This window comes from Saimiri boliviensis, chromosome 9 (genome assembly GCF_048565385.1).
Source record: "Saimiri boliviensis isolate mSaiBol1 chromosome 9, mSaiBol1.pri, whole genome shotgun sequence".
In the NCBI taxonomy this organism is placed as follows: Eukaryota; Metazoa; Chordata; class Mammalia; order Primates; family Cebidae; genus Saimiri; species Saimiri boliviensis.
The window spans coordinates 57,314,397-57,336,311 of NC_133457.1; the positions used below are offsets into that span (position 1 = coordinate 57,314,397).

Consider the following 21,915-nt stretch of genomic DNA (forward strand, 5'->3'; position numbering starts at 1 on the left):
TAGGAACCTCCAAACTGTTCTTCATAGTGGTTGTACTAATTCACATTCCCACCAACAGTGTACAAGGATTCCCTTTTCTCTACACCCTCGCCAGAATTTGTTATTTCCTGACTTTGGGATAAAACCCATTCAAACTGGGCTTTTATATCTAATTGGAGTTTTGGTTTGCATTTCTCTGATGACAGCAATGTTGAGCATCTTTTCATATACCTGTTTGCCACCTGTATGTCTTCTTTTCAGAAATGTCTATTCGGATGGTTTGCCCATTTTTAATCAAATTATTAAATTTTTTTCCTATAGAGTTGTTTAAGCTTCTTATATATTCTGGTTATTAATCTCTTGTAAGATGGGTAGTCCCATTTGTCCATTTTTATTTTTGTTGTATGTGTGCTTCTGGGGTATTATTCAAGAAATATTTGCCCAGTCCAATGTCCAAGATAGTTTCCTCAGTTGTGGGTGGGGGTTAAACCAACACAAATTTGTTATTTTACAGTTCTGGAGGTTAGAAGTTCAAGATGTGTCTTACTGGGCTAAATCATCAAGTTGTCAGCAGGGCTGAATTTACCTCTAGGGGCTTGTAAAAAAACTTTTTCATTTCAATAGGTTTTGGGAGAACAGGGGATGTTGATGTTGAGTTATATGAAGAAGTTCTTTAGTAGTCATTTCTGAGATTTATGTGCACCCATCACCCGACCAGTATACACTGTACCCAATGTATAGTCTTTTCTTCATCACCCCCTCCCACTTTTCCCCAAGTCCTCAAAGTCCATTGTATCATTCTCATGCCTTTGCATCCTCACAGCTTAGCTCCCACTTATGCATGAGAAGATAACATAGTTGGGATTCCGTTCCTGAGTTACTTCACTTAGAATAATGGTCTCCAATTTCATCCAGGTTGCTGTGAATGCCATTATTTTGATCATTTTTATGGTTAATATTCCATGGTGTGTGTGTGTGTGTGTATTACAATTTCTTTATCCACTCCTGGATTGATGGACATTTGCACTGGTTCCATATTTTTGTAATTGTGAATTGTGCTGCTATAAACATGCATGTGAAAATATCTTTTTCATGTAATAACTTCTTGTCTTCTGGATAGATACACAGTAGGGGGATTGCTGGTTCAACTGGTAGTTCTACTTTTAGGTCTTTAAGGAATCTCCACACTGTTTTCCATAGTAGTTGTACTTGTTTTCTGTTAGTAGTTTCATAGCTTGAGGTCTTAGATTTGTCTTTACTCCATTTTGATTTAATTTTCATATATGATTAGAAATGGGGGTCCATATTCATTCTTTTGCATATGAATATATAGTTTTCCAAGCACTATTTACTGTAGAGACTATTGTACGTTCTTGGCAACTTTGTCAAAAATGAGCTCCCTGTAGCTGCATGGATTTATTTCTGGGTTCCATATTCTGTTCCACTAATTATGTGTCTATGTTTATGCCTATACCATGTTGTTTTGTTTACTGTAGCTCTGTAGTATAAAGTCAGTTAATGTGATTCTTTTAATTTTGTTCTTTTTGCTTAGTATAGCCTTGGCTATTCTGGATCTTTTGTGATTCCATATACATTTTAGAATTTTTTTTTCTATTTCTGTGGACAAAAATGTCATTAGTATTTTCACAGAGATTTCATTAAATCTGTAGATTGCTTTGGGTAGTACAGACATTTCAACAACATTTACATTTTCAATCCATGAACATGGAATATCTTTCCATTTTTAGTGTATGCTCTTCAATTTCTTGCATTAATTTTTTAATACTTTTCATTGTAGAGATCTTTCACTTCTTCAGTTAAGTTAATTCCTAGGTATTTTATTTTATTTGTAGCTATTGTAAATGGGATTACTTATTTCTTTTTCAGATTGCTCACTGCTGACATATAGAAATGCTACTGATTTTTGTATGTTAATTTTGTATTCAGCAACTTTTCTGAATTTGTTTATCAGTTCCAATGGTTCTTTTGGAGGATTCTTTAGATTTTTCCAAATGTAAGATAGTAATATCATCTGCAAACAAGGATAATTTAACTTTTTTCTTTCAAATTTTTGATCCTTTCTTTTTCTTTCTGATTGCTCCAGCTAGGATTTCCAGTACTATGTTGAATAACGGTGGTGAAATGGGCATTCTTGTATTGTTTCACATCTAAGAGGAAAGGCTCTCAGTTTTTCCCCATTCAGTATAATACTAGCTATGGCTTTTCTATGTTGAGGTATGTTCCTTCTATGCCCAGTATTTTGAGTTTTTCTCATGAAGAGATGTTAAGTTTATCAGATGCTTTTTTGCCATTAATTGAAATGATCATATGACTTTTGTTCTTGTTTTTTGTTTTTGTTCTTTTTGAGACGGAGTTTCACTCTTGTTGCCCAGGCTGGAGTGCAATGGCACGATCTCGGCTCACCGCAACCTCCGCCTCCTGGGTTCAGGCAATTCTCCTGCCTCAGCCTCCCGAGTAGCTGGGATTACAGGCACACGCCACCATGCCCAGCTAATTTTTAGTATTTTTAGTAGAGACGGGGTTTCACCATGTTGACCAGGATGGTCTCGATCTCTTGACCTCGTGATCCACCCACCTCGGCCTCCCAAAGTGCTGGGATTACAGGTTTGAGCCACCGCGCCCGGCCGACTTTTGTTCTTTATTCTGTTTATATGTATCACATTAATTTATTTGCATATGTTGAAACATCCTTGCTTCCTGGGATAAATCCCACTTCATCATGATCAATGATCTTTTTAATGTGTTAATGAATTCAGTTTGCTAGTATTTTATTATTATTATTATTATTATTATTATTATTATACTTTTCATTCTGGGATACATGTGCAGAACATGCAGGTTTGTTACATAGTTATACACGTACCATAGTGGTTTGCTGCGTTCATCACCCCATCATCTACATTAGGTATTTCTCCTAATGCTATCCCTTCCCTAGCACCTCACCCCACAACAGGCCCCAGTGTGTGATATTTCCCTCCCTGTGTCCATGTGTTCTCCTTGTTGCAGCTCCTACTTATAAGTGAGAACATGCAGTGTTTGGTTTTCTGTTCTTGTGTTAGTTTGCTGAGAATGAAGGTTTCCAGCTTCATCCATGTCCCTGCAAAGGATGTGAACTCATCCTTTTTTATAGCTACACAGTATTCCATGGTATATATGTGCCACATTTTCTTTACCCATTCTATCACTGATGGGCATTTGGGTTGGTTCCAAGTCTTTGCTATAGTGAACAGTGCCACAATAAACATACATGTGCATGTGTCTTTATAATAAAATGATTTATATTCCTTTGGCTATATACCCAGTGATGGGATTACTGGGTCAAAAGGTATTTCTAGTTCTATATCCTTGAGTAATTGCCACACTGTCTTCCACAATGGTTGAACTACTTTACACTCCTACCAACAGTGTAAAAGTGTTCCTATTTCTCCACATCCTCTCCAGCATCTGTTGTCTCCTGACATTTTAATGATCGCCATTCTAACTGGCATGAGATGGTATCTCATTGTGGTTTTGATTTGCATTTCTCTAATGATCAGTGATGAGTTTTTTTTTCATATGTTTGCTATCTGCATAAATATCTCTTTCTGAGAAATGTCTCTTCATATCCTTCACCCACTTTTGGATGGGGTTGTTTGCTGAAGATTTTTGAATGAGTATTTATCAGGGATATTGGTCTGCAGTTTTCTTTTTTTGATGTGTTATTGTCCGGTTTTGTTATGAGGATAACTGGTCTCACAAAATGAGTTTGAAAGAATTCCCTTCTCCTCTATTTTTCAGAATAGTTTGAGCATTAGTTCCTTAAATTTGTTGGCATTAGTTCTTTAAATTTTTGATAGAAGCAGTAAAGCCACTGCCCCCCACCCCCCAGGCTTTTCTTTACTGGGAGATATTTAATTACAGTTTCAATCTTGTTAGTTGGTATTGGTCTGTTCAAGACCAATCTAAATCTGTTGGATTTCTTCAAAGTTCAATTTTGGTAGGTTGAATGGCTGTAGGAATTTATCTATTTCTTCTAGGTTTTCCAAGTTATTGGCATATAGTTGCTCAGGGTAGCCACTAATGATCCTTCAAAATGATCCTGTGGTATCAGTTAAAATGTTTTCTTTTACATCTCTAATTTTATTTATTTGAGTCGTCTCTCTCCTTTTTTCTTAGTCTGACTAAAGGCTTGCCCATTTTGGGGCAAAATAAAACAACTGACTTTTTGTTTTATTGGTCATTTATATTCTTTTCTTCAAATTCATTTCTTTATGCTCTGATCTCTGTTATTTCATTTCTTCCATTAACTTTGGGTTTAGTTTGCTCTTTCTTTTCTAGTTCTTTAAGATGCCTTATTAGGTTGTTTATTTGAAGGTTTTTTTCTTATTTGACATAGGCACTTTTAGCTATAAACTTCCTATTTGGTACTGCTTTTGCTGTATTCCATAGATTTTGGTATGTTGTGCTTCCATTATCATTTGTTTCAAGAAATTTTTCAATTTCCTTCTTAATTCTTCATTGACCCACTAGTCATTCTGGAACATATTGTTTAATTTTCATGTGTTTGTATAATTTCCAAAGGTCTTCTTGTTATTAATTTCTAGTTTTATTCCATTGTGATCAGGAAAGATACTTGACATTATTTTAATTATTTTAATGTTTTAAGATTTATTTTGTGACAATCCATGTGCTGAGCAAAAGAATATGTCTTCTTTAAACATTGGATGAAATGTTTTATATCTATTAGGTCCATTTGGTCTATACTGTAGAGTAAGTCTGATGTTTCTTTATTGGTTTTCTGTCTGGAAGATCTGTCCAAGGCTGAAAGTGGGATATTGAAGTCTCCAGCTATTATTGTATTGAGGTCTATCTCACTTTTTAGCTCAAATATTTTTGCTTTATATATCTGGGTGCTTCAATGTTGGTTATAAATATATTTACAATCGTTATATTCTCTTGCTAAATTTACTCCTTTATCATTATGTGATGATCTTCTTTATCTCTTCTTACCATTTTAGTCTTGAAATCTATTTTTTCTTTTTTTTTTTTTTTTTTTTTTTTTTTTTTCTTTTTTTTTTTTTTATTGCATTTTAGGTTTTGGGGTACATGTGATGAACATGCAAGATTGTTGCATAGGTACACACATGGCAGTGTGCTTTGCTGCCTTCCGTCCCCTCACCTGTATCTGTCATTTCTCCCCATGCTATCTCTTCCCACCTCCCCACCCCCCGCCCCTCCCCCATTTCCCCCCAACAGACCCCAGTGTGTAGTGCTCCCCTCCCTGTGTCCATGTGTTCTCATTGTTCAACACCCGCCTATGAGCGAGAATATACGGTGTTTGATTTTCTGCTCTTGTGTCAGTTTGCTGAGAATGATGGTTTCCAGGTTCATCCATGTCCCTATAAAGGACGTGAACTCATCGTTTTTGATGGCTGCATAATATTCCATGGTGTATATGTACCACATTTTCCCTATCCAGTCTATCATCGTTGGGCATTTGGGTTGGTTCCAGGTCTTTGCTATTGTAAACAGTGCTGCAATGAACATTCGTGTGCACGTGTCCTTGTAGTAGAATGATTTATAATCCTTTGGATATATACCCAGTAATGGGATTGCTGGGTCAAATGGGATTTCTATTTTTAAGTCCTTGAGGAATCGCCACACTGTCTTCCACAATGGTTGAATTAATTTACATTCCCACCAACAGTGTAAAAGTGTTCCTATTTCTCCACATCCTCTCCAGCATCTGTTGTTTCCCGATTTTTTAATGATCGCCATTCTAACTGGTGTGAGATGGTATCTCAATGTGGTTTTGATTTGCATTTCTCTGATGACCAGTGATGATGAGCATTTTTTCATATGTTTGTTGGCCTCCTGTATGTCTTCTTTTGTAAAGTATCTGTTCATATCCTTTGCCCATTTTTGAATGGGCTTGTTTGTTTTTTTCTTGTAGATCTGCTTTAGTTCTTTGTAAATTCTGGATATCAGCCCCTTGTCAGATGGGTAGACTGCAAAAATTTTTTCCCATTCTGTTGGTTGCCGATTCACTCTACTGACTGTTTCTTTTGCCGTGCAGAAGCTGTGGAGTTTGATTAGGTCCCATTTGTCTATTTTGGCTTTTGTTGCCATTGCTTTTGGCGTTTTGGTCATGAAGTCCTTGCCTACACCTATGTCCTGAATGGTTTTGCCTAGATTTTCTTCTAAGGTTTTTATGGTATTAGGTCTGATGTTTAAGTCTTTAATCCATCTGGAGTTAATTTTGGTGTAAGGTGTCAGGAAGGGGTCCTGTTTCTGCTTTCTACACATGGCTAGCCAGTTTTCCCAACACCATTTATTAAACAGGGAGTCCTTTCCCCATTGCTTGTTTTTGTCAGGTTTGTCGAAGATCAGATGGTTGTGGGTATGTTGTATTTCCTGTGAGGCCTCTGTTCTGTTCCATTGGTCTATATCTCTGTTTTGGTACCAGTACCATGCTGTTTTGATTACTGTAGCCTTGTAGTATAGTTTGAAGTCCGGTAGTGTGATGCCTCCCGCTTTGTTCTTTTTGCTTAGAATTGACTTGGCTATGAGGGCTCTCTTTTGGTTCCATATGAAGTTTAAGGTGTTTTTTTCCAGTTCTGTGAAGAAGGTCATTGGTAGCTTGATGGGAATAGCGTTGAATCTGTAAATTACTTTGGGCAGTATGGCCATTTTCACGATGTTGATTCTTCCTAACCATGAACATGGAATGTTTCTCCATCTGTTTGTATCCTCTCTTATTTCGTTGAGCAATGGCTTGTAGTTCTCCTTGAAGAGGTCCTTTACGTTCCTTATTAGTTGTATTCCTAGGTACTTTATTCTCTTTGTAGCAATCGTGAATGGCAGTTCATTCTTGATTTGGCTCTCTTGAAGTCTATTACTGGTGTATAGGAATGCTTGTGATTTTTGCACGTTGATTTTGTATCCTGAGACTTTGCTGAAGTTGTTTATCAGTTTCAGGAGATTTTGGGCTGAGATGATGGGGTCTTCCAGATATACAATCATGTCATCTGCAAATAGAGACAATTTGATTTCCTCCTTTCCAATTTGGATACCCTTTATTTCTTTTTCTTGCCTGATTGCTCTGGCTAGAACTTCCAGTACTATATTGAATAGGAGTGGTGAGAGAGGGCATCCTTGTCTAGTGCCAGATTTCAAAGGGAATGCTTCCAGTTTTTGCCCATTCAGTATGATATTGGCTGTTGGTTTGTCGTAAATAGCTTTTATTGTTTTGAGATACGTTCCGTCAATACCTAGTTTATTGAGGGTTTTTAGCATAAAGGGTTGTTGAATTTTGTCAAAAGCCTTCTCTGCATCAATCGAGATAATCATGTGGTTTTTGTCTTTGGTTCTGTTTATGTGGTGGATTACGTTTATGGACTTGCGTATGTTGAACCAGCCTTGCATCCCCGGGATGAATCCTACTTGATCATGGTGGATGAGCTTTTTGATATGCTGTTGCAATCGGTTTGCCAGTATTTTATTGAAGATTTTTGCATCTATGTTCATCATGGATATTGGCCTGAAATTTTCTTTTCTTGTTGAGTCTCTGCCGGGTTTTGGTATCAGGATGATGTTTGTCTCGTAAAATGATTTGGGAAGGATTCCCTCTTTTTGGATTGTCTGGAATAGTTTCAGAAGGAATGGTATCAGCTCCTCCTTGTATGTCTGGTAGAATTCAGCTGTGAACCCATCTGGACCTGGGCTTTTTTTGGGTGGTAGGCTCTTTATTGCTGCCTCGACTTCAGACCATGTTATTGGTCTATTCAGGGTTTCGGCTTCTTCCAGGTTTAGGCTTGGGAGGTTGCAGGTGTCCAGGAATTTATCCATTTCTTCCAGGTTTACTAGTTTATGTGCATAGAGTTGTTTGTAATAATCTCTGATGATGGTTTGGATTTCTGTGGAATCTGTCGTGATATCCCCTTTATCGTTTTTTATTGCATCAATTTGGTTATTCTCTCTTTTCTTTTTTATTAATCTGGCTAGTGGTCTGTCTATTTTGTTGATCTTTTCAAAAAACCAGCTCCTGGATTTATTGATTTTTTGAAGAGTTTTTTGTGTCTCTATTTCCTTCAGTTCTGCTCTGATCTTAGTTATTTCCTGTCTTCTGCTAGGTTTTGAGTTTTTTTGATCTTGCTCCTCTAGCTCTTTCAATTTTGATGATAGGGTGTCAATTTTAGATCTCTCCTTTCTTCTCATGTGGGCACTCATTGCTATATATTTTCCTCTAGAGACTGCTTTAAATGTGTCCCAGAGATTCTGGTATGTTGTGTCTTCGTTCTCATTGGTTTCGAAGAACATCTTTATTTCTGCCTTCATTTCATTGTTTATCCAGTCAACATTCAAGAGCAAGTTGTTCAGTTTCCATGAAGCTGTGCGGTTCTGAGTTAGTTTCTGCATTCTGAGTTCTAACTCGATTGCACTGTGGTCTGAGAGACTGTTTGTTATGATTTCTGTTCTTTTGCATTTGCTGAGGAGTGATTTATTGCCAATTATGTGGTCAATTTTAGAGTAGGTGTGATGTGGTGCTGAGAAGAATGTATATTCTGTGGATTTGGGGTGGAGAGTTCTGTAAATGTCTATTAGGTTTGCTTGTTCCAGGTCTGTGTTCAGGTCCTGGATATCCTTGTTGATTTTCTGTCTGGTTGATCTGTCTAATATTGACAATGGGGTGTTAAAGTCTCCCACTATTATTGTGTGGGAGTCTAAGTCTCTTTGTAAGTCATTAAGAACTTGCCTTATGTATCTGGGTGCTCCTGTATTGGGTGCATATATATTTAGGATCGTTAGCTCTTCTTGTTGCAGTGATCCTTTTACCATTATGTAATGTCCTTCTTTGTCTCTTTTGATCTTTGTTGCTTTAAAGTCTATTTTATCAGAGATGAGAATTGCAACTCCTGCCTTTTTTTGCTCTCCATTTGCTTGGTAGATCTTCCTCCATCCCTTTATTTTGAGCCTTTGTGTATCCTTGCATGTAAGATGGGTTTCCTGGATACAGCACACTGATGGGTTTTGGCTTTTTATCCAATTTGCCAGTCTGTGTCTTTTGATTGGGGCATTTAGTCCATTGACATTTAGGGATAGTATTGTTATGTGTGAATTTGATGCTGTCATTTTGATGCTACCTGGCTGTTTTGTTGGTTAGTTGATGCAGATTCTTGATTGTGTTGCTGCTTTTTTACCATTTGGTGTGTTTTTGGAGTGGCTGGTACTGGTTGTTCCTTTATATGTGTAGAGCCTCTTTCAGGAGTTCTTGTAGAGCAGGTTTGGTGGTGATGAAATCTCTGAGTGCTTGCTTGTTCACAAAGGATTTTATTTTTCCTTCACTTATGAAGCTGAGTTTGGCTGGATAGGAGATTCTGGGTTGAAAGTTCTTTTCTTTAAGGATGTTGAATATTGGCCCCCAGTCTCTTCTGGCTTGTAGGGTTTCTGCTGAGAGATCTGCTGTGAGTCTAATGGGCTTCCCTTTGTGGGTAACCCGACCTTTCTCTCTGGCTGCCCTTAGCATTTTCTCTTTCATTTCAACCCTGGTGAATCTGACGATTATGTGCCTTGGGGTTGCTCTTCTTGAGGAATATCTCTGTGGTGTTCTCTGTATTTCCTGGATTTGAATATTGGTCTGCCTTGCTAGGTTGGGGAAGTTTTCCTGGATAATATCCTGAAGAGTATTTTCCAGCTTGGATTCATTCTCTTCATCACATTCAGGTACACCTATCAGACGTAGATTAGGTCTTTTCACATAGTCCCACATTTCTTGAAGATTTTGTTCATTCCTTTTTGCGCTTTTTTCTCTGTTCTTGCCTTCTCTTTTTATTTCATTGAGTTGGTCTTCGACCTCTGATATCCTTTCTTCTGCTTGGTCAATTCGGCTGTTGAAGCTTGTGCATGCTTCACGAAGTTCTCGTGTTGCGTTTTTCAGCTCCATCAATTCACTTATTCTCCTCTCTATGCTGTCCATTCTCGTCAGCAGTTCGTCCAATCTTTTTTCAAGGTTCCTATTTTCTTTGCGATGGGTTAGAACATGTTCTTTTAGCTCATTGTAGTTTCTTACTACCCATCTTCTGAAGTCTGATTCTGTCATTTCATCACCCTCCTTCTCCATCCGGTCTGGTTCCCTTGCTGGTGAGGAGTTGTGATCACTTTTAGGAGGAGAGGTGTTCTGGTTTCGGGAGTTTTCATCCTTTTTACGCTGGTTTCTACCCATTTTTGTGGGTTTATCCACCTGTTGTCTGTCTCTGTCCCAGGGAGTTGGAGCTTTATGAGTTTCCGTTGCACTACTGCCTTTTTTGATTTTTTTTTTTTTTCAGGTCGGACCCGCCCAGCTAGCAGCACGCCTAGCCTCTGCCTGCCCGCAGGGGCTTTGCTGAGCTGCTGTGGGCTCCGCCCAGCTGCCCTGAGCTCTTCCCTGTAGTCCTTTTTATATGGGCGTAGTTAGAACTGTCTGGGCAACGGTGGCCCCGCCTCTGTTATGGCGGACTCTCTCTGTTGTGGCAGGTTGCCTCGGCAACGGCGGGTTGCCTCGGCAACGGCAGCCTGCCTCCGTAGCGGTGGAGAGTCTCAGTAATGGCGGAAGCCCCTCCCCCACGGAGCCGGACCGTCCTGGTTCAGCTGTGCTTGGTTTGAAGGGCTCAACCCAGAGGGTTTCCAATTACTGTTTTTGTTTCCGTTGTTGTTGGGGGTGGAGGGGTGGGACCAACCGAGCCTGATCACCTGGCTCCCTGACTCAGAGTCTTTTCTTTTTTTTTTTTTTTTTTTTTTTTTTGAGACGGAGTTTCGCTCTTGTTGCCCAGGCTGGAGTGCAATGGCGCGATCTCGGCTCACCGCAACCTCCGCCTCCTGGGTTCAGGCAATTCTCCTGCCTCAGCCTCCTGAGTAGCTGGGATTACAGGCACGCGCCACCATGCCCAGCTAATTTTTTGCACTTTTAGTAGAGACGGGGTTTCACCATGTTGACCAGGATGGTCTCGATCTCTCGACCTCGTGATCCACCCGCCTCGGCCTCCCAAAGTGCTGGGATTACAGGCTTGAGCCACCGCGCCCGGCTGAGTCTTTTCTTTTAAGTTGAAGGACCCCGCGTTACGGTCGCTTGTTGAAAAGGCGCCGGGATCTCCCGTGCTGCGACTCACGGAGTCCGCTCGAACCGCGGCGCCGGCTCCTGGCGGATTTTTTGCCTAGGAATCTCCTGGCCTGACTCGCTATTTCAGATGAATGGGCTATTCTGCCGTCTCAAGGCTCTGCTCGCCAGCTAAGAGGGCTCCCAGACCAGTGGCTTTTGTACGGAGAACCGCAGCAACAGGGAGTGGTCACAGCAGCCGCGCGGGCGGAATCAGCCCCTCGGGGGCCAAAACAGCCGCACCGGCTGGGACTGCGACGCTGGCGACCCCTCTGCCTGGGTATCTCCTGGTCTGTGGGCAATAAGAGTTCGTCTGGAAATGCGGCGTCCACTCACCCTCTGCACTTTCACTGGGAGCTGAAGTCCTGAGCTGTTCTTAGGCGGCCATCTTGAAAGTCCTTGAAATCTATTTTATCTGAAATAAGTATAGCTACTTTTGTTCTTTTTTTGTTTCCATTGACATGGAATATCTTTTTCCATTCCTTTATTTTCGGTCTATGTGTACCTTTATAGATGCAGTATGTTGCTTATAGGCAACAGAACATTAGGTCTTGTTGTTTTTTTAATACATTCAGCCACTGTATGTCTTTTATTGGAGGCTTTAGTTCACTTATTTTCAGTGTTATTCCTGATAAGTAGGGACTTCTGCCATTTTGTTATTTGTTTGCCTGTTGTTTTGCAATCTTCTATTCCTTCTTTCCTTTCTTTCTGTCTTCCTCTTAATGAAGGTGATGATCTCTGGTGTTATGATTTAATTTCTTGCTTTTCATTTTCTGTGTGTTTGTTGTATGGTTTTTTGATTTGCAGTTTTCATTAGGCTTGAAAATACTATCTTATAATCCATTATTATACGCTGATAACAACACTGTTTGCATAAGCAAACAAATAAGCAAAAAGAGGGCTTATAAAAATTTTCCACTTTAAATTTGTTCTCCTGCTTTTTAACTCTTTGTTGTTTCAATTTATGTATTATGTGACTATGTCTTGAGAAGTTGTTGTAGTTATTATTTTTTATTGGTTTATCATTTAGCCTTTCTAATTAAGATCAGAATAGCTTATAGACCATAGTTACAGTATTATAATGGCCTGTGTTTTTCCTGAATGCTTACTATTACCAGTGAGTTTTGTACCTTCAGATGATTTATTGCTCATTGACATCTTTCTCTTTGAAGTTAAATAACTCTTTTTAGCATTTCTTGTAGAACAGGTCTGGTTTTGATGAAATTTTTCAGCTTTTGTTTTCCTAGAAAAGCCTTTATTTCTCCTGCATGTTTGAAGGATATTTTCAGCACATACTATTCTAGGGTAAAAGTTTATTTCTTTCAGCACTTTAAATATGTTATGCCACTCTCTCCTGGCCTGTAAGCTTTCCGCTGAAAAGTCTGCTGCCAGATATATTGGAGCCCTATTGTATGTTATTTGTTTCTTTTCTCCGTTTGCTTTTAGGATCCTTTCTTTATTCTTGACCTTTGGGAGTTTGATTATTAAATGCCTCGAGGTAGTCTTTTTTGGTTTCATCTGCTTGATGTTCTGTAACATTCTTGTAGTTGGATATTGATATCTTTCTCCAACTTTTGCAAGTTCTGTATTATCCCTTTAAATAAATATTCTTCTCTATCTCTTTCACTACTTCCTCTTTAAGACCAATAACTCTTAAATTTGCCCTTTTGAGGCATTTCTTAGATCCTGTAGGCACACTTCATTGTTTTTTATTATTTTTTGTTTGTTTGTTTTCCCCGTGGATTCTCAAATGTTTTGTCTTTGAGCTCACTGATTTTCTTCTGCTTAATCAATTCTGCTACTGAAAGGCACAGATGCATTTTTTCATGCGTCAACTGCATTTTTCAACTCCAGAATTTCTATTTGATTCTTTGTAATTATTTCAATCCCTTCATTAAATGTGTCTGATAGAATTCTGAATTCCTCCTCTGTGTTATTTTGAATTTCCTTGAGTTTCCTCAAAACAGCTATTTTGAATTCTCTGTCCGAAAGGTCGTATATCTGTGATTCTTCAAGCTTGTTCCCTGGTGGCTTATTTAGTTCACTTGGTGAGGTTATGTTTTCCATCATCGTCTTGATGCTTGTGGATGTTTGTCTTTGTCTGGGCATTTAACAGTTGGATATTTATTGTAGTCTTTTCAGTATGGGCTTGTTAGTACCCATATTTCTTGGAAAAGCTTTCCAGGTTTTCTGAAAGACTTGGGTGTTATTATCTAAGCCATATCTATAGTAGGAGGCACCCCAAGCCCAATAACATTGTGGTTCTTCCAGATTTGAAGACCTACTGCCTTGAAGCCCTTAGATAAGATCTGGGAGAATTCTCTAGATTACCAGGCAGTGACTCTTGTTCTCTTCCTTTACTTCCTCCCAAACAAATGGATCCTTGCTCTGTTCTGTGCTACCTGGACCTGGGGTTGAGGTGAAACAAGTACCCCTGTGGCCACCACCAATGAGACTGTGCTAAGTCAGACCTGAAGCCAGCCCAGCACTGGGTCTTGCCCAAGACCTGCTGTAACCACTCCCTCACTGGTGCCTCTGTGTGCTCAAGGCCCCTGGGCTCCACCATGAGCAGGTGGCAAAGCCAGCCAGGCTTGTATCCTTCCCTTCAAGGTGGCAAGTTCCCCCAAGCCCTGAATGTGTCCAGAGGTGCTATGTGGGAGCCAAGTACTGGAGTCAAAAATCCTTACAAGTCTACCGGATGTTCTGTTGTACTGTGACTCAGCTGGTACTCAAACTGTGAGACATAGTCACTTCCACTCTTCCCTCCCCTTTCTACAGGCAGAGGGACCTGACCCCATGGTCACCACCATAGACCCATAGGAAGTACTGCTAGGCTACTGCCAGTGTTCCATTAAGGCCCAGGCACTTTTCAGTCAGCTTGTGGTTAATGCTGCCTGGCCTAGGACTCACTCTTCAGAGCAGTGGCCTCCCTTCTGTCCCAGGGCAGGTGCACATATGCTGTACAAGAACCCAAGAGTCTGCTTGGTACTCTGCCCTGCTGTTGCTGAGCAGGTACCTAAGATGCAAGTCAAAATACCTTTTACTTTTCCCTTTACTTTTTTACTCAGGAGGACGGTGTCTCTCCCCATAGCCACCACAGGCTGGGAATGTGCTGAGTCTTAGCTGAAATCGGCAAGTCTCAGAGTCTCACCCAAGGCCCATGACATGCTACCTGGGTATTGCTGCTGGTTATTTAGGGCCCAAGGGCTTTTTGGTCAGCAGGTGATGGGTCCTGCCAGTACTGTGTTCTTCCCTTCCAGGCAGTGGGCTCCCTTCTGGCCCAGGTTGTATCTAAAAATGTTATCTGGGAGCTAGGGCCTAGAAAAGGGGCCTCACAACTCTGACTGGTGCCTTTTCCTACTGCAGCTGTGCTGATATCCAAGATACAAGACAAAGTCCTCCTTACTTTTCTCTCTCCTCTCCTCAAGGAGAAGGAAGGGATCTCTTTTCGATCCATGAGCTGTGCAGCCTGTGGTTGAAGGAGGGGTCACACAAAGACCCTGTCAGCCACCCTGACTGGTGTCTCAGTAGGTTGCATGCCCCCAGCCCACTGGCTCTGAGCCCAGTTCAACACTGACCTTCAGAATCATCTAGGAGTTTGAGTTCTTGTGACCTAGACTGCCTGTCAAGTTTATTTAGGGCCCCAGAGAAATTTGGCCTGCAGTGGAGAGGGTTGGCAGAACTCAAGTTCTAATCACTGGGATAGGCAATTCCTCTCTGGCTAAGGCTGGTTTTATACTTCCTCTGTGGACAGGCATCAGCTGAGTTCAACTCAACTTGGCTATTGCAGAGACCAGCTCCCAGTATATCAATGTGAATTCAAGATCTCTCAAAGTGATCGAGTGGTCAGTGAAAAAGAGAGACATGGAAAAACTTTTCCTTAAAGCTGAGCCCAAAGGAGGAACCACATAATGCTGCTCTGTGGATGTCTGACATTCCCCTGAAATCCATATTTTTTTTTAATGCTCTTTCAATAGGGGAGGGTGAGCGAGGTTGCACAAAGTTTTAGTGATAATTATACAAAAAGAATACATGCAAAAACTGGTGCACAAAAAACACAACGTGGTATTATAAAAGCAGAACAATGTAAAGATAACTTTTCTATGTGTCAGCATAGAACTCATACACCTTAGCAAGAATAGAGGTTAACCATAAACTTATGATTATCAGCAAGAACACATTGGGCTCACAGCTGCAGGGGGAACAGGATCTGACACAGGACAACCAGCCTGACCACAAAAACTGCAAGAGGAGGGGCCTCCATGCAGGCCTGGAGGAGCAGTGGGAGAAGAAAGATTTTTACTTCCTTATGTCAACCACAGAGGTTTTTCCTCATGACAGACGCCCCTCACACATCCGTTTATTGGTTCTCCATAAGGGTCGCATTCCCTTTCCAGGGCCCTGATCAACATGCCTTCCCTGGGAAAGGAATCTAGGTAATAAGCCTCTCCATTACACGTCCGTTTGTAGGCTCTCTGCAATGAGAAGCCCATTACATGCTGTCATCTCTCTCTGGCAGTCAAGCTACGTGGTTAGTCCCTCTCACAGGGTTCCTGTTTTTACCAGAACAGTTCAGCAGAGCCAAAGCTACAAGTTGTAGCTCAGCACTTCACATTAGTCTTCATTTTCTCAAATATAATCAATACAGTAAGTAACAAACATCGCAAAGCAAATAGCTCATTGCGGGGAAACCAAATTTTAAGAGAATTTACAGGTTAAAAATCGACAACAACTTCTTCTTGTTATTTCAGATAGCTCGGGTTTTGCCAGTTCTTCAGAAGCTTGGGGTTGTTCAGTCACCACAGTGTTCCCAGCAGGCTTTCTACTGTGACAGGGCACCACTGAGTTCAATGCAACGTTTTGCAGTTGCTGCACTCTCCCTCTCCCAGTTGCACGGCTTCTTTTTATCCATGCTATACTACTGCGGCCAGGAGATCGAGGAGGGGTGGCATCGGCATTTCAAGACTGTTTCCTACCCTCCTCAGTGCCTCCTTTAGCTATATGAAGTCAAAACCAGGTACTGTGATGCAAACCAGGTAGTGCTCTCCTGATATTTGGTTCTTACGAAGGTGCGCTTTTTGTGCAGAAAGTTGTTAACTTGATATCATTGTGGGGGGTACAAGCACTGGAACCTTCTGCTCTGCCATCTTTCTCTACCTCTGTCTCAAAATACGAAGCCGTTTAGAACAGGAATTATGTCGTTATTATTTGTTGAATGAATGAGTTAATGTGTAAATTAAAGAATTCATGAATGAATGAATTTCACCAGGGGAACTTCTCAGTCCTATCCAGCCTAGCACAGTTTTTGAGTTCTTCTGAGTGGGATTGCCCTTGAATGCACGCTTCAGAAAAAAGAAAATGTGAGATTGAAACTATCCATAAAATCTGAACAAATAAAGAGGGAAAGATATTTTCCCAAAGGATACATGGGTGTAGAATTCAGAAATCTAGATGCAGATCGCAACTTCCATATTGATTCCAGTACATGTAGTTCCTGGGTTTCCCCACTGCAGAGCAAGCTTCACGTCGTGGCCTATTTCACATGTTTTTGCAGTCAGGGATGTGGCTTTTCTGAGCTAATGGGACAGGTCTACACAGCTTTTTCTCCACACTGACAACTTCCTTTGCTTATCCCTAACAATTCAGAAAACTGCCTTTTCTGCTAATCTATTCATAAGTTAGTGAAGGCTATTTTTAAAAAAGAAGAGGGAGGAGGAGGAGGATCCTTTTTTTATAAATACAGAGATTAAGGTAGCATATTTAAAAATCATCCACATGATTAAAACTTCTGGAACTTTTTATATTGAAACATTTTTACAACATAGCTTTAAGTGTAGGGCTTCAATAGTGTGAAACCAGCTCATTAAATCTAAAATCAGTGTATGCGTCATAACTCTCAATCAAGTGAGTATGTTGAGCATTTTCCCAAATCCCCTTGTATGCAATGCCTTCTATTAGAGTGAAATTCATAACTGCCATCCTGTGAGTCTCTACTCCTTGAGGGCAGGACATGAATTTCTATCTGTATATGCTTTATAGCACCAGAACTCTGTTTTTCAAAGGATATTACTAACTGGATATTTGTTGATATCAATGTTGTTAATGATTTTACTTTTTATGAGACAGTTTCTGCTTCTGTCCACCCCTGTAACTCAGGCTGTCACTAACCTCAGAGTGACAGTGGGAGGACATCTGACTCAGGTTTGCCATCTTCAGGGCATTGTATGCACTAGACTTGACCAGATGCCCTCGCTTATCAAACTGCGTCTGTCCTATCCTGAGCCAGCTGAAATGTCTTCTATGAAGTGCTGAAAAAATATACTCCTCTGTGAGGATATGGTGGCTGGTAATGGGTGGCTTCATTTTTTAGCCTCCCAGTTAATGTATTCATAACTACTTGGCTTTTATTAATATTAATGTAGAAACAATAGCTACCATTTATGAGTGCTTGGCACATTGTAGGTGCACAGTAATTGTCAGCATATTATAATTAGCACTGATAATGGCCATTGCTATATTAGTAATAATAATAGTTACCATATAAGCTTGAAGTGAACAGGGCTTTTTTATTTTTATTTTTTGTATTATCTCAAGTAAGTGACTGACGGTATATTTATTTTAGGTCCGGGAGTTGATTTGGGGTAACTAAGTAATTCCTTTCTTTTTTGAAAGAGCAAACTGTATGTGGTGTGTGCATGTGTGTGTGTGTGTGTGTGTGTGTGTGTGTGTATGTCTGTGTGTGTGTGTGTGTGTGAGTGTGCGCATGCATGCACTCATAAAAATGCATGTTTCTCCTGATTTTAAAAGCATTATAGAGTTGGTAGTTAAGTATGTAGGCTTTGGTGTCCAACTGTCTGGATTCAAACTCTGGTTTGTCACAAGCTAATTCTGTGACCTTAGGCAAGTTAGTTAACCTCTCTAAGTCTTAATTTTCTTATTTGTAAAAGGAATAATTATAGTACATAGATCATAGAATTATGAGGATTAAGTGACACAATGAATAACTATTGTGTCCATAGCAATTCTCACTGATGTAAGTTGTTCTTTGTTTTTATTATGGCTGTGATTTAAAAAGAACTGGGAAAATGCAGAAAAGCAAAAGGAGGAGTCATTTAATTCCACTGTATAACCACTATTAACAATAATACAGGGCTGTATGCTTCTAACTTTTTCTGTTTATATGCATGCCTAAGTATACTCAATTTTATAAAATTTAGATATAATCATTAACTTGTTTTAATAATTTACTTTTCTGTCCCTAGTATAATTTATGTTATATATCACTTTATAATTTATGTTATCAATTTACTTTTCTTTGTCTAATATATATTATTATATAGTTTTAATAGTTGCATATTAGTCTGTCATCATAGGCATTATATTAGTCATTCATTGAACATGTAGATTGCTTTGAAGATTTCATTATTGTAAATAATAGGAATCCTAATCTAAATTCACATCTTTTGGTACACATTTGATTAATTTCTTGGTATAATTTTATAATAAATCATTTAATAAGCCATAGAATTTTTAGCCATATTTTTTAGAATTAATACTTTTGGAATGACTTGCCAGATTGGTTTCCCTAAAGACTTTAATTTCATTTCCAGCAATAGTACATGAGGTTCTAGTTTCCATGTAACCCTGCCATACCTAGGTAGTATATACACATAAATGTTTTACATTATTCAATTTAATGGCTTCTGTAGACTATGGAACAAGTCATTTTAATTCTGAGACTCAGATTCCTAACATGCAAAATTAACTAATGGGTATAGAATTCAGAAATACAATGATAGATCATAAAGTTTATATTGATTTCAGAACCCACTGATATTCAATATTTGAAGTGTAGTTCAAGTGAGAAAGGGCCAAGGTGAAGTTGGGCTAATGCCAGAAGAGGCTGAAGGGATGAATACTCAGGAGCATTTTTCTGCTAATGCCATGACTGTTCAGAATGTCCCAGTGTTGATCAGAAAGTAATGTACATAACAGTTATAATTTGAATTTCTGATTGTGTCTAATTGCTGTCTATCCTGCTAAACTGTGTGTTCCATGAGAGCAGGGATCTTTGTTTGTTCATGGATATAATTTATGCCTTCAGCACAGAGCATGACACATAATAGGGGATCAATAAGAAGCACCTTACATAAAAATTAACTCATGGATTAAAGACTTAAATGTAAGACCTAAAACCCTAAAAACCCTAGAAGAAAACCTAGGTGATACCATTCAGGACATAGCATGGGAAAAAACTTGATGACTAAAACACCAAAAGCAGTGGCAACAAAAGCCAAAATTGACAAATAGGATCGAATTAAACTGAAGAGCTTCTGCACAGCAAAAGAAACTATCGTCAGAGTGAACAGGCAACCTAGAGAATGGGAGAAAATTTTAGCAATCTAGCCATCTGACAAAAGTTGAATATCCAGAATCTACAAGGAACTTAAACAAATTTACAGGAAAAAAACAAGCAATCCCATAAAAAAGTGGGCTATTCTCAAAAGAAGACATTCATGCAGCCAACAAACATACAAAGAAAAGCTCATCATCACTGGTCATTAGAGAAATGCAAATCAAAACCACAACGAGATACCATTTCACACCAGTTAAAATGGTGATTATTAAATAGTCAGAAAACAACAGATGCTGGAGAGGATGTGGAGAAATAGGAATGCTTTTACACTGTTGATGGGAGTGTAAATTAGTTCAACCATTGTGGAAGACAGGGTGGGGATACCTCAAGCATCTAGAAACAGAAATACAATTTGACCCAGCAATCCCATTACAGGGTATATACCCAAAGGATTATATATCATTCTATAAAGACACATGCACACGTATGTTTATTGCAGCGTGCTTCACAATAGCAAAAACTTGGAACCAACTCAAATACCCATCTATGATAGACTGGATAAAGAAATTGTGATACATATATACCATAGAATACTGTGCAGCCATAAAAAAGGATGAGTTCAAATCCTTTGCAGGGACGTGGATAAAGCGGGAAACCATCATTCTCAACAAACTAACACAGGAACAGAAAACAAAACACCGCATATTCTCACTCATAACTGGGAGTTGAACAAAGAGAACACATGGACACAGGGAGGGGAACATCACACACTGGGGACTGTTGGAGGTGGGGGTCTGGGGGACGGATAGTATTAGGAGAAATCCCTAATGTAGATGACAGGTTGATGGGCGCAGTAAACCACCACGGCATATGTATACCTATGTAACAAACCTGCACGTTCTGCACATGTATCCCAAAACTTAAAGTGTAATTTAAAAAAAAAGATAAACAATGAAAAAAAGAAGTATCTGTTGAATAAATAACTAAGCTGAATGAAGCTACCCTACACTTGTCAAGAGACTGTGCACCCAGTAACCAGCAGTGTGTGGTCCCCTGGATAAGTGTGGATGAGCTGTTATGAATGAGGCCTCTTAAACTTGCCTTTTCCCAGCTCCCATGGTGTGTCCCACTGATAGTCTTTCTCAGACATTTAATACCTTCAGCCTGTTAAGATTCAGCCTCCCCTTCTAGAATCCATGATTTGCAAAGGAATATTGGGCCCCTGTGCACTAAACCATTATGGATTGGCTTAATAGTTCAATTCAGAGGGTAGAATTATTTCTAATTTCTTAGGGATACTTTATTGCTGTCCTTTCGACTACCTAGAGGAACTACATCACAGGGTGGTTGAGGGTATATTACATGAGATAACATACCATGTAAAATGTAGAACTGTTGATCTAGGCAACTGTGCGATGATTAAAAGCCCAAGCTTTGGAGCCAGACCTTCTCAATTCAAATCTGGCCTTCATAACTTCATAGCTGTGTCACCTTAAGCAAATTAGTTAATCACACTGTATTCAGTTTTCTTGCTAAAAATACAAAAAATAGTACCAGTGATTTGGGGATTTAATGCGTTAAAGCATGTGTAGAAGTAAAAATGGTAAGTAAATGTTACTTACTATTTTGATCATTATTAATAGCCTCAATAACTTCACCGAGAATTTGCTATGTGCCAGACACCAAATATGCATTATCTTAGTTAATCCTTAAAGCAGTTCTGTAGGCGATTACTGTTATCCCTACCTCATGGATATTCAAGTTCAGCAAGTTTTAGTAATACTTTAAAATCCTGTAGATAGTAGGTAGTACAGCCTGGATTTAAATGCAGGTAGGTGTGAAATACGCTCTCAGTGATACTTTTCTTAACATAATCTGCATTCTTATTGCCATGATAATTTTTAATATCTGATTTTGAGCTTGTTTAGCTATGCCCAAACCTTATAACTAACTTTAAGTTAACGTGAGTCTTTAAGCATACATCTAATGGTGTGATAGTCTACACTTTCTAAAGACTGACAGTTCTTAAGCTACACTGTCATCCAGTTCACCCACCTCTCTATTTCCTCTACTAGGATCTTAACAAAATCAGTCAGTTAAATAATTAAACACCAGTTTAAAACTATAGGATGGCAAATGATGACCAAACAGACAATTTGCATGTCATGGTGTGGGGATAATAAGGTTATAGAATCTTTCCTTGAAAGATCACAGTGCAGCTATTTCAGTATTCATTTTAAACAGTGAGCTGGAGTTCTGCATGCTCTAACCTAACAGTGATTCTTTACTCAGCATGAAAGTGTCCTGATATCAGTAGCAGCAGAGACTCATCCATTATAAAGTGACTGGTTGACTGAGTGCCCTGTGATTGACCAATATCCTTCTTATCACAGTGATGGACTTAAAATTTGAACCCTTTTCAGACACCCCCAACAGACAAAACAAGGAA

General features: G+C 39.4%; 1 protein-coding gene across 2 annotated transcripts in view; it reads left to right on the plus strand.

The window, feature by feature from the left end:
- Positions 1–21,915, plus strand: part of SLC9A9 (solute carrier family 9 member A9) — a 565,509-nt gene that overhangs the window by 132,725 nt on the left and 410,869 nt on the right. The window lies entirely within an intron of this gene.